Source organism: Grampus griseus (assembly GCF_964374135.1).
Source record: "Grampus griseus genome assembly, chromosome: 12".
Lineage (NCBI taxonomy): Eukaryota > Metazoa > Chordata > Mammalia > Artiodactyla > Delphinidae > Grampus > Grampus griseus.
Window position 1 is genome coordinate 33,924,852 of NC_139006.1, and position 13,135 is coordinate 33,937,986.

Genomic DNA, 13,135 nt, shown 5'->3' on the forward strand with positions numbered 1-13,135 from the left:
CCCACTAGCTAGCTACTTTACACATGGTAGTGTGTCTATGTCAAACCTAATCTCCCAGTTCATCCCACCCTCCCCTTCCCCCCCATGTCCACATGTCCATTCTCTACATCTACGTCTCTATTCCTGCCCTACAGATAGGTTCATCTGTACCATTTTTCTAGATTCCACATATATGCGTTAATATACGGTATTTGTTTTTCTCTTTCTGGCTTACTTCACTCTGTGTGACAGACTCTAGGTCCATCCACATCTCTACAAATGACCCAGTTTCGTTCCTTTTTATGGCTGAGTAATATTCCCTTATATATATGTACCACATCTTCTTTACCCATTCAAAAGGACAAAACGTGTTTAAAATATATAGAATTGCCTAGGCTTGGAGGTTGAATGACTTGGTTGTCAGGAAAGAGAAGAGTAGAAATGAAGACCAATTTATGGTTTGAAAAATTGGATGCATGTCAGTATCTCCAATTGAGATAGGTAATCTGGGAGAAAAGATAAGTTGGGATGGAAAAGATGATATAGTTCTAGACATCTTGAATCTGATGTGTCTATAGAATATCCAGTTGAAGGTGTCCCATAAGCAAGCTTTCACTTATCTGAATATTATTTAGAAGGATATTACAATAATTCAGACAAGAGATGATTGTGGTTCAGACTAAGCTAGAAGCAATAAAGATGGAGAGAAGTAAATGTATCTTTCTACCATATCTTTAAGGTGCCAGGTTGGTCAAAGGTCCTCAGGTGAGGAAGACAGAAAAGTGAAGGCAGCTGAATTTATGAGTCTGGAGTTCAGGAAGCTGTCAGGGCTGGAGAAAGATTAGCTGGGAGTTATCACGTAGAAGGTAGAGGAAAGTTTGAGTGAATGAGATCACATTGGGACATGTATGTTAGAAGGTGAGGCAGCACAGACCAGTTTGCTAGGTTACACAGATATTTAAACACAGACAGGTAGCAAAGGAAAACCATGCTAATGGGTCAGCAAGATCAAAACAGCGTGGAAGTAAAGGGAGATCAGGATTTCAAGAAATAGGAAAAGTTGAACAAGGTCAACTACCAAAGAGGGATCGGGTCAGACCTGGAATGAAAAGTCTATCAATGAATCTGGCAATTAAGAAGTAACTATTTAATTTGCCAGTAGTTTCATAATTATCATAACGTATCATTTTGTATATATACATTGTATGCATATATATGCTTATCATTTTAATAAATGCTTATTATTTTTAATGTCTAGCATTTTAATAAAAATATTGTGGCTATTAAAGTATGCTAACACACCATGGTGAGAATACCGATTTCTCAATTATTTCGCATTTGAATTTTTTTTACATTTTTCGCCATTATGAATAATGCCTTAAACGTCTTTTTCAATAAAATGTGGACCGTTTTTTCTGGTTAGTATTCCCAAATAGTATGCACTCGTCTTACATTCAAAAAAAAAAGAAGTTCAAGTAAATCTTAGTATCTTCAAATAATTTAAAAATTCTGATTTTGAATAATTATTCTGCAGACTTGTTTACCCTTTCCGTTGTTTTCAGATGGAGACAGTCACAAACATTTGGACTATGGTCTAGCATGGAATGCACACTTCCAAAGCCAGCATTTCCTCAGTATATTACATCCTGAAGTCCTCTATTGATGCAGCATTATAGTGAATGATCTCCAGAGGAATCTGTTTCCTTTCTCTACATTACAAACCATTTAACACCCATGAGTAATAGGTTTCTTCACTTGCAAAGGACTAAAGTAATTTCCCATTTATTAGCTATTTTTGTTGACCTCACTTCACTAGAGATCCTCAATCTAAGTTTTATTTTAGCAATCACAATTCTCTCGTCTAATTAACAAAAAAATTGGGCCATTGCCTCAGTGGCCTGCATTCAACCCTATTTTGACTGGCGATTTTCTAATAATATCTCATGCTCCTTTCCACCCCTGTACTTGCAACAGTAGTTTCTGTTCCATTGAGTTCATTCTCTTTGCCCCCATTCTGCTCTGTTTGTTTTTCTTTCCCCCTCACATTTCTTTTTTCTTTTCCTGTATTTACTTAGTAAGCTATCCAAATCTTTCACTGTTACAAATGCCTCACGAAGCATGCAATTACTTAATCAGTAGAAATTCCTGGATTCGCTGGGCCAATGGGAATGCCAGATGGTAAGGCTTTTTGCACGTCACCAAATGGCCTCTAGAAAGGGTCCCTGAATTTTCACCCCAGAAGCAGTTTCCATTCTTGACACCCTTCTTAGAAGATTCTTCTCTATCGTGAGTCCAAGCCCACCTCTCTTTCTTTAACTTGGATGTAGAGCTATGTGAAATAAATCAAATTTTTCTTCTACAAGGCAGTCCTTCAAATGTTTGATTAAAACTATTGTTCGCTTCCCTGGTGGCGTGGTGGTTGAGAGTCCGCCTGCCAATGCAGGGGACACGGGTTCGTGCCCCGGTCCAGGAGGATCCCACATGCCACGGAGCGGCTGGGCCCATGAGCCATGGCCGCTGAGCCTGCGTGTCCAGAGCCTGTGCTCCGCAAAGGAGAGGCCACAACAGTGAGAGGCCCGCGTACCGCAAAAAAAAAAAAAAAAAAAAAACTATTGTTCGCCCATAAGTCTTCATTTTTCTATCTTCAAAATACCTAGTTCCTTCAGCAATTCTCTGAGAATAGGACATCAAGCTCTTTTAGCTGACAACAGACAAATTGTATTTGGTTCCAAGAAAAGCAGCATCTCTCTTAACTTATGATATTATTTTGTGAACAATATTTCAGTTGAATTTGGACTTCACAGCACCCTTTGAAAATCTTTGGATATGAATACCCTACTTCTATCAAGGTACCAGCTCGTCTGGCAGCCATGCCAACCTGTCTCATACTCAGATAAAAACTGTGAGCCATTCATTCACATGAAATCATTTTGACATGTTTGTCTTACCTTGTACTATGCGCTTAGGTGGTTTAACATAATGTAGACTATTACGTTTATCTTTATTAAATGTCATCTTATAAATACAAATGTGTCTTTCTAGCCCAAGGTCACTCCTTACTATTGTGCACAGTCTAATTCTAGAGAACATCATTTATATTAGTAGTTATCTTAGTTATTTATTTATTACCATAATTTTCCAGAAAATAACAGTAGAGTCTTGAGGAGGGGACAGCTTGTTTCTAATTCACCCACCTAAAAGTGCCATTTGGATGACCAGAAAGAATGCTTCCACTGTCAAAACTGGAGAAATACTAAATCTAAAATCCAGTATTTTAAATATTTTCCCAAGATGTATTATATTCTAAATCTCATAATAGTGTCTAATATATCACCATGGAAGTTGATGATTAAAAAACTGTTCAGAATAGGGCCAAAAAGAAAGGCTTATGCATACCACTAAAGACCATTCTCCATTTTTTCTTGATATTATTTATAGACCATCTAGGAAAAGCCATTCAACCAGTTGTGAATCTCCTATTCAGTCTACATTTTTTTGTTCTGTTCAAAAATGTATCACTTTATTACTGGTATTATTGGGGAGGTTCATAATATACGTTTATTGGGGAAACTTTTAAAATACATAAGAAAATAAAGAAGATAATCAAAATCACCCAGAGATGATCACTGTAAATATTTTTGTGTTATTGCTGTTCTTTGAAAATACTGATATCACTAAAACTCTGAATAAGCTCACCAAAAAGAGAAAAAGAAAGCATAATATAAACACTATTAGGAATGAAGACAGGAACAGGGATAAATTTACAGTAGATATTAAATCTATCATAGGACTAGAAAAGAAATAGATTTTATACCAATATATTGAAAACGTAAGTGGATAATTTCTTAGAAAAACAAATTATTCAAAACTCAGTAAAAACAAGAACCTTGAATACATCCCTAACAGTTTAAGAAACTGACACATTAGTTTAACATTTACTCAGAAAAAGAAAGACCAGACCCAAATAGTTTCATGAAACCAGCGAGAAAATGTTAATTGCTGTCATATAAAAATTCTTCTAGAGATATGAACAAAGAAGAGATGCCCAGTTCGTTTTAGGATTTCGTATAGTCTTAACTAGATGACGGCTGTCTGAGAAAGGAAAACTGTAATGCAATTTCTCTCACGAACCTGATGCAAAAACTCTTAATAAATATTTCAATAAAATTCGCTAATTATAAATAATGTAAAATAACATGACCAGACGGGATTTATTTGCTAATGAAAGGAAGCCTTAGCATTAGAAAAAAAATATTCATAGAATTCACAGCAACTAGGAGATTAAAGGAGAAATAGTCACATGATTATCTCAATATATGCATAAAAGACATTTCATAATATTCAACAGCCATTAAGGATTTAGAAAAAAAGTAAAACAAACTAATAATAGAAAAAAATTCTTAAAGTATATCTACATATGTATAGCTACAGAAACTTCATGTCATATCAGATCATAAAGATATTCCTTTTAAATCCATGAAAATGATACACCTCTTCTAAAATGTGTTGAGCTAGATTTTGGCCACTGGTTCTTTTTTTATTGTTATTGAGGTATAACTGACATATAGCGTTATATTAGTTTTAGGCGTACAACATAATGATTCAATATTTGTATATACTGCAAAAATGATCACCACCAGAAATAGAGACACAGACGTGGAGAACAAACATACGGATACCAAGGGGGGAAAGCCGGGGCGGGGGTGGTGGTGGTGGTGGGATGAATTGGGAGATTGGGATTGACATGTATACACTAATATGTATAAAATAGATAACTAATAAGAACCTGCTGTAGAAAAATAAATAAATAAAATTAAATTTAAAAAAAAAGATCACCACCATAAGTCTAGTTTACATCTGTCACCATATACGGTTAAAAAATTTTTTTTTGTGATGAGAACTTTTAAGATCTACTCTCTTAGCAACTTTCAAATATGCAGTGCAGGATTATTAACTATAATCACCATGCTGTACATTACAGCCCAGGACTTCTTTATTTTATAACCGGAAGTTTGTACCTTTTGACCATCTTCACCATTTCACACAACCACCACCCCCCGCCTCTGGCAACCATCAATCTGTTCTCTGTATCTATAAGCTTAGGGTTTTTTTTTTAAATTCCACATGTAAGTGAGATCATACAGTATTTGTCTTTCTCTGTCTGACTTGTTTCACGTAGCATAATGCCCTCAAGGTCCACCCATGTCACAAATGGCAATATTTCATTATTTTTATGGCTGAGTAAATATATATATATGCATGCCACATCTTCCTTATCCATTCATCCATCAGTGGACACCTAGGTTGCTTCCATGTCTTGGCTATTGTGAATAGTGCCGTAATGAACATGGGGGTGTTGGCCCTGGTTCTTCGATGACATTTTTCTGTTGACATTTTCTGTTTCATGTCTGTCTACAGCCCATCCTCTAGGATTTTCCCCTAGAAAGGTTCATTTGAGCAATAGTACCCAAATTCTGGCATGTCTGAAGCTCTTTTTACTTGAGTCTTTACATTGGAAAGAGCTTAACTAGACAGAGAATCGTTGGCTTCTGCTTTCTTAGCTCAATCTCTTGTAGATGCTGCTCTGTTCTGCGCTCAGGTTACATGTTTCTGCAGGTAAGTCTAATGTCCACCTCATTTTCTCTCCCTTAACCTCATTTTATCTTTTTGCTTGACCACCTAAAGGATTCCTTTCAAAACTTTTTCTGAGACATTTCTTTACACTGACCATTCTGAATGACGTCTCACTGATAAAATGGTTACCTTTTCATTAAATAGATTTTAGACTTTTTATTTCAGAAAAGCTCTCTTGCCTTATATTTTAAGATAATTATTCTATTCCATTGGTTTGACTTCCTTTGCGAATCACAGCTACGCATATGTTGGCTATATTGCCTTGTTTCTCTAATCCTTCTTTATCCTTTCTATCTCGGCACCATTTCTGTGCTCTTTTCGTTCTTGTCTTTTGTGTCCCTTTATTGACCTTCCTTTCCTTCAATTCTGCCAGTTCCTATTTCACATCCTCCAGCTGTCTACCAGCAACCTTCGTTTTCTCACTTTTTCCCCTGAGTTCTTATCATTCTGCTTTGTGATCTTCCTTTATAGCTGTAATTGCTTCATGAATTACTGTTTCTAAGTTGGGTTATGCTTTTAAACTTCGTGGCAACATATTTTCCTGGTACATTTTCATTATTTATAAGAAATTTGTGGCTGCTGTTTTCCATATTCCCTAGAAGACCTGCATGCATGTTCCTTTTATGTTACTCTTATTTGAACAAGTTTTTTGGTTTTGGGTTTTTTTTTTTTTTTACTATTCAAACAGTTTAATACATCTTTTTTCAGAAGAACTCTGCTGGCGGTAAATCTTCACAATCGCACTTACATTTTAAAATTCGGAGACTTGGAACTATCACAAGAAATGCTAGAAGCCTACTAGATATACATTTTATTTAAATTTCATGGTACTGAAATGTCAAAGTACTTATTTAGTACTCTGAATGTAAAATAGCCCTAGATCTTAAAGGAAAAATACAGTCAAATTTGAAATCAGAATGTAATCTTTGGGCAAGCTGTTAGGGCTTTAGTGATTCCTCTTCCATTTTGAGCTTTTAAAATAGTGACTGCTGGGCTTCCCTGGTGGCGCAGTGGTTGAGAGTCCGCCTGCCGATGCAGGGGACACGGGTTCGTGCCCCTGTCCGGGAAGATCCCACGTGCCGCGGAGCGGCTCGGCCCGTGAGCCATGGCTGCTGAGCCTGCGCGTCCGGAGCCTGTGCTCCGCAACGGGACAGGCCACAATGGTGAGAGGCCCGCGTACCGCAAAAAAAAAAAAAACAGTATAAGAAAGAATGATGAGATCAACATTCACCATTCTTGGACCTTCAGCAAATTCAGGATCAATGTAGAAAAATACTGGCATATCTACTCCCTCTTGTGGATTAAGCCCTTGTTCTTCAAAACAAAACAGAAGCACTGTATTTTATTGAAATACTGTCCAGCTTCAAATGGTACAACATTGTATGTAGAAATTCCGTTTACTGGTTTGTCAGTAGGAGTCTTAGCTTTATAAAACGCCAGTGCAGTCTCCCCTGGCACTACGTATATTTCTGTTTGCTGAGGTCTAAAGTTCCACTGGAGACTTGCACGCACATCTGCATTAAAGGTGACTTCAGTGATGCGATCCTTAACAGGTACCATGTTTCCAGTCTGGTCTGATGCATGACCTGCTACTGCCGATTCTCCAGGTCCAGTAGTCTGGCCATAGAGCCGGTAAAGGGGCACGGCGGCGCAGGACACCTCCCCAGCATGCCCACGGCCGCAGCGGCCAAGTTCGTGAGGAGTGTCTTGTTCGGCCGCCGCCAATCCTCGTCCTGTGCGCGCGTGAGGGGGTTCGTGCTCTTCGGCCGCCGCGGCGGCCGCACCGCCAGCCTTGGGCGCCTCCCTGTTCCGAGCCGTCTCAGCTCCCTCTAGGCGCCCCCTGTCCCGCTCCTCCCCGACCGGAGACAAGGCTCTACCGTCTCCGCAGCCCTGGTCCGGTTCCCAGGGTGATTCCAGGGCCACCCGCAGAGAGCGAGAGCGACACGCCTTTATCCCGGACGCCAGAGCCCTCCCATGGCCTGAACAAGTTTTGTTTTTTTTTTTTTAAGAGAATCAGAAGGTAGGCAGTCATTTTTCAAGCTTTCATGAACCGAGGGCTTCCTTTGCTGTTGCTACAGTTATCCACTGTTTCTTTATAGTATGCTGCATCTGTGTACTCACACATCCTCTGACTCTCAGACAAAACCTAGTTCTTTTCTCCCTCGGTTATTTCATGGATGACCCCGCACGTTACCAGTCACGTGGGGACAGAAATGATACAGTCATTTTTAGAAAGAATTTTTCTGGCCCTTAGTGAGATTTGCCCATTCACCCTCCACCACCTACATCAGTCCCTGCCTTTCCACACTGCAATGCTCTCAGACTGAGGTCCTTGCTTCGGGGGAGGGTGTACTTGGCAGAGCTCTTTGAGCTCTGCTGCAGCTAGGTCCCCTTCCTACCTCTCATTTACCTGCCACGTTCCTATTCCTTTCCTCCTCGGCTTTCTGCCTGACTCCGATTTGGGAGTTTGTGGGTGTTCTGCTGGTTTTGCTGAAAATGTGATTTCTGGGTAATTCTCTTTGTTTTGTTGTATTATTGTTTTTGTTGTTTGGAATGGCTGCCAGGAAGAGAAGTGAGAAAATTCAGTGGAAACCAGTCCTGTGAACATTTAGAAATATTTTCCTCCTGTTTTCTTTCTAGAAAGATGACTTTGCGTAAGGAAGCGCAGGTTATATGTATACCCATCGACCAAGTTAATCTTCAAAAATAAAAGTAAAACACAGTCAGCCTAGCATACTACTTCTTCATAAACGCAAGCTGCTTCTTCCGGTGCTCAGAGATCTTCCTTTAACAGCCTGTTCTAGGAGGCTGCTGCTTTGTAAACTCAAGCCCATCAAGCTGTGTTCTTTTGGATGATTCAAAAGACTTGTCCATCTTCATCTTTCCCCATCACATTTTCTTTGACAGGTTTTAATTACCCACCTTGATTCTGGGGTCCTACCGAAAGCTCCCTGTGTACACAAAGATGTAATTTGCCTGAGCACGGCAACTTAAGTTGATTGTTTTTAGGTGTGCCCTCCTTTCAAAAGGAAAATGTCTTCACTGGGGAAATTAAATTATGAATTTAATAAATCTTATGATATCTTAAAACATCCTGCATGCTCATTTTCTAAGCAAAATGCTTAATAGTGCATCTTCATGCAGTAGCGAGATCACAGCTGTGATGACAAGGGAACGATATAAAATGGTCAGATTTCATAAACAAGAAGACTAGTCCTGACACCCAACATAGAACATATGCTTTAAATGATTTCACTAGTAGCAATTATGCTATCATTACCCTCCCACCACAGCCTGCCAATTTAAGAGCTCTTTCACTGATTCATTCAAAAACTATTTATTAAATGTCTACTGTTGGCAGGCCCTGTGTAATTGCAAAGGATTCAGTGATGATCAGAAACAGACATGTATGTATCACCCTTCCCCCTCCCCATATCCTCAAGTCCGTTCTCCAGTAGGTCTGTGTCTTTATTCCTGTCTTACCCCTAGGTTCTTCATGACATTTTTTTTTCTTAAATTCCATATATATGTGTTAGCATACGGTATTTGTCTTTCTCTTTCTGACTTACTTCACTCTGTATGACAGACTCTAGTAAGGTACATAGCTAGTGGGAACCAGCCGCATAGCACAGGGATATCAGCTCGGTGCTTTGTGACCGCCTGGAGGAGTGGGATAGGGAGGGTGGGAGGGAGGGAGACGTAAGAGGGAAGAGATATGGGAACATATGTATACGTATAACTGATTCACTTTGTTATAAAGCAGAAAGTAACACACCATTGTAAAGCAATTATACCCCAATAAAGATATTAAAAAAAAAGAAAGAAACAGACCTGATTCCTACTCTCATGCTCCCATTATCAGTGGGGAGATAAACATTACTCAAATCAATGACACAAATAAATTTAAATTTACTACCGTGGCAAGGGCTACATTGAATTATGCTGGGAGCTTACCCTGTCTGCAGTCTTGGTTGTCCCTTTCTTTGCTGGCAGGAACTGTGGCTGACTTCAAATTCCCATAGGACTAGGACCCCTTGAGATTCTAGGGGATGGGCAACTAGTATTTCTTAGCACTACCCTAAACATCTTGCACCTAAGATCAGACTGCTGGGTCCCTGAGCCAAAAATGTTTATTCCCTGCTTTCCCTCCATACAACCCATCCCTCGTCCTTGCCCTGTTAGAAGAGTGACCAGTGGGAAATCAGGTCTCTCCACAGTGAGTTTAAAACTAAGAGGCAACCCAAGCAAGTGTCTTCAAAGATACCAAGAGTGTAGTAGCCCAAGCACCTTCTGAACCCTCTACTCGTAAGTAAAAACCTATTCCGAGTGATCAGTTTGCTCAGTACCTACAAAGGAGATTATGATACTGTGATAGCAGATTGACTTAAGAAGTTGGGGGAAGCACACCCTAGGAAATAGCGGTTGGGATTGGGTCTGAAGGAAGATTTAAAGTCAATTAGACAATGAGCCAGGGGAATCAGGCAAAGGTAGGGAGAAACAAAAGGGTCAGAAATAAATCTAGTGTGGTTAGGTCACCAAGGTGGTGCAAAATGAGTCTGGGAAGATATGCAGGACTCTATCTGTCAGGGTCCTGGAGGTAGTGTCTAAAATTTGAATCTTTATTTCCTTGTTTGTGTGCATAGAACAGCAGGAGTGGGGAGAGATGATATCCAGGTTGCCTTCTGAAAACATCCCTTTAGAGGAAGTGAAAAGATAAATAAAATGAAAGGAGAACCAGTTAGAAGACAAGTATAGCATCTCAGGTGAAAGAAAATGGTGACTTGGACTAGGCTGGTGACAGTGATGTTGAGGCAGGTGGATAGTTTCCAGAGCTTCCCAATCTATAGGACTTGGCGATGTTGAGGGAAAAGGAAGTGTCCGGAATGGTACCTCTGTCTCTGACTTGCATAAAAGATGGTGTTTCCATTCACTGAAGTAGGGAATTCGAGAAGAGCTACAGTGGGGTGTGGGCAGGAAAGGGGGAAGAGAAAATGAGTTTGATTTTGAAGGTGCTGCGTGTGAAGTGCTTCAAGGAATCTAAGTAAAGTTGTCAGGTACCTGAAGTTCATATGGGAGATCTGGAATGAAAATACAAATTTAGTTTTGAGAAAACAGAATTTTTTTGAGGTATGGTTGACTTACAATGTCGTGTTAGTTTTAGGTGTTCAGCACAGTGATTCAGTTATATTCAGTTTTATATATATATATATATATATTCAGTTTTATATATATATATATATAAAATATATATATATATATTCTTTTTCAGATTCTTTTCCCTTAGAGGTTATTACAAAATCTTGAGTATAGCTCTCTGTGCTGTACAGTAGGTCCTTGTTGATTATCTATTTATATATAGTACTATGTATGCGTTAATCCCAACCTCCTAATGTGTCCCCCCTCCTTCTCCTTTGGTAACCATAAGTTTGTTTCCTATGTCTGTGGGTGTATTTCTGTTTTGTAACTAAGTTCATTTGTATCTTTTTTTTTTTAGGTTCCACATATAAGTGATGTCATATGATATTTGTCTTTGCCTGGCTTACTTCACTTTGTATGATAATCTCTAGGTCCATCCATCTTGCTATAACTGGCATTATTTTATCCTTTTATGGCTGAGTAATATTCCATTGTATATATGCGCCACATCTTCTTTATCCATTCCTCTGTCGATGGACATTTAAGCTGCTTCCTTGACCTGGCTATTGTAAATATTGCTGCTATGAACATTGGGGTATATGTATCTTCTCAAATTATAGTTTTCTCCAGATCTATGCCCAGGAGTGGGATTGCTGGATAATATGGTAACTCTGTTTTTAGTTTTGAAAATACAAATGTATGAGTCATCTGCATACAAGAGGTTTTCCTGAAATTCAGATTTCTCTTCACCGTGCTTCTTTTTCCAACCTTTCCAATTTGCAGATCCTTTGCTTTGATACAGAAAATGGTAAAGTTTGAGAGTTTGATGTTTAGTTCTCCACCTCCCCTTTCTCCTCCTTCATCATCATCTGTTCACATTACACCATCTGGACCACGTCTCAGGATTGTCCTTGTTCTTCTGTTTGTTCCAATTCATATCTTTCCAAAAGCCTTTTTCTTTTTTTTTTTTTTTTACTGTCCCTGGCTTTTTTTATTGCTTTTATTATTTTTTAATTCAAACTTCATTTAATTCTGGGTTTTAGCACTCTTGCTGCAATTCCTGTAGATGCTCATCACTTACATGTATTCTTCCTTGATTGTGAACCCATCTCTCTTGTTAGAAACAAGTTCCTTTAATTTGAGCATTTCAAAACCCTCCTTGTTCAATTCTTTTGGTCTCTTTAAAGGCTTTCTTCTTTTATTCTCATCTCAACCACTTGCTGTTATATCATCAGAATTAAGGTTTGGGATCCTACTTTCCTTCTTGAATCACCTGTCCTTTCATGCTATCTAATCAAAAACAAGTGTCCCCTTGTTAATCAACTATACTCCAATATAAAATAAAAAGTTAAATAAATAAAAAAACTAGTCTCCTTCTTCCTCTCTTTCTCTTCTTCTTCGTCTTCTTCCTCTTGCTCTCAGTCTCTCTGATTTGGGGGGTTTTTCTTATGGAAAATTATCCATGATTAAAAACCAGCACAAATGGTTCTTCAGGTAGGTCTACAGTCCATGAGTTCTCAAGGATTTTGCAAGTTTGGGGTTATCTTGACACTTTCCCCACCTCTCCCTATCTACCTTTTGCAAAATTTACTATATATAACAAATTCTTGTAGTTGCAACCATTATATGACAATATTTCTATGACAAATTAATAATTTTATTAACATTTATTAAGATATGTGCAAACCATAAAATTCACCTATTTAAAATATACCATTCAGTGGTTTTAGCGTATTCACAGAGTTGCACAAACATCACCACCATCTAAATAAGAACATTTTCATCACTCCAGTAAGAGACCCATTTGTATTCACTTCCCAGTACACTGCCCACAAGCCTATAGAGCAACCACCGAGCTACTTTTTGTCTCCATAGATCCTGCCTGTTCTGGACATTTCATATAAATGGGATCATATACTCTGTGATGACTTCTGTCAATCAGCATGCTGTTTTCAAAATTCATCCATGGTATAGCATGTGTCAATACTTGATTTTTAATGCCAAATCATATTCCATTATATGACTATATCCCATTTTTACATCCATTCATCAGCTGATGAACATTAAGACCGTTTCCACTTTTGTGTCTGGGCTCTTGTAAGACTGTTTCCACTTTTTTGTGGGGGGCTATTGTAAATATTGGTGCTGTGAACATTTGTGTACAAGTTTTTGTGTGGACACGTGTTTTCATTTCTCCCGAGTATATGCCTAAGAGTGGAATTGCTGAGTCATATGGTAACTCTGTTTAACATTTTGAGGCAAATCAAATCATTATTGCTTTTTCTTTATCATTTCTCATTAGAGGCAGCCATGCTCTCATTAATTCAGGAGAGAACTGGGGGCTTGATTTTGCATGGTGACAAAGTCAAAGCTTTAACAGTCTTTA

The 13,135-nt window shown here is 38.6% G+C and overlaps 1 protein-coding gene and 1 pseudogene across 14 annotated transcripts in view; one reads left to right on the forward strand and one right to left on the reverse strand.

The window, feature by feature from the left end:
• The window catches only part of DLGAP1 (DLG associated protein 1), a gene marked incomplete at both ends in the record, with an annotated part of 320,454 nt that overhangs the window by 22,249 nt on the left and 285,070 nt on the right, over positions 1-13,135 (forward strand). The window lies entirely within an intron of this gene.
• On the reverse strand, positions 6,490-7,589 carry LOC309830970 (cytochrome c oxidase assembly protein COX11, mitochondrial-like; annotated as a pseudogene). The gene is made up of 2 exons: positions 6,812-7,589; positions 6,490-6,495 (listed from the first exon to the last, which is right to left on the reverse strand). The product of its transcript is annotated as a cytochrome c oxidase assembly protein COX11, mitochondrial-like (transcript).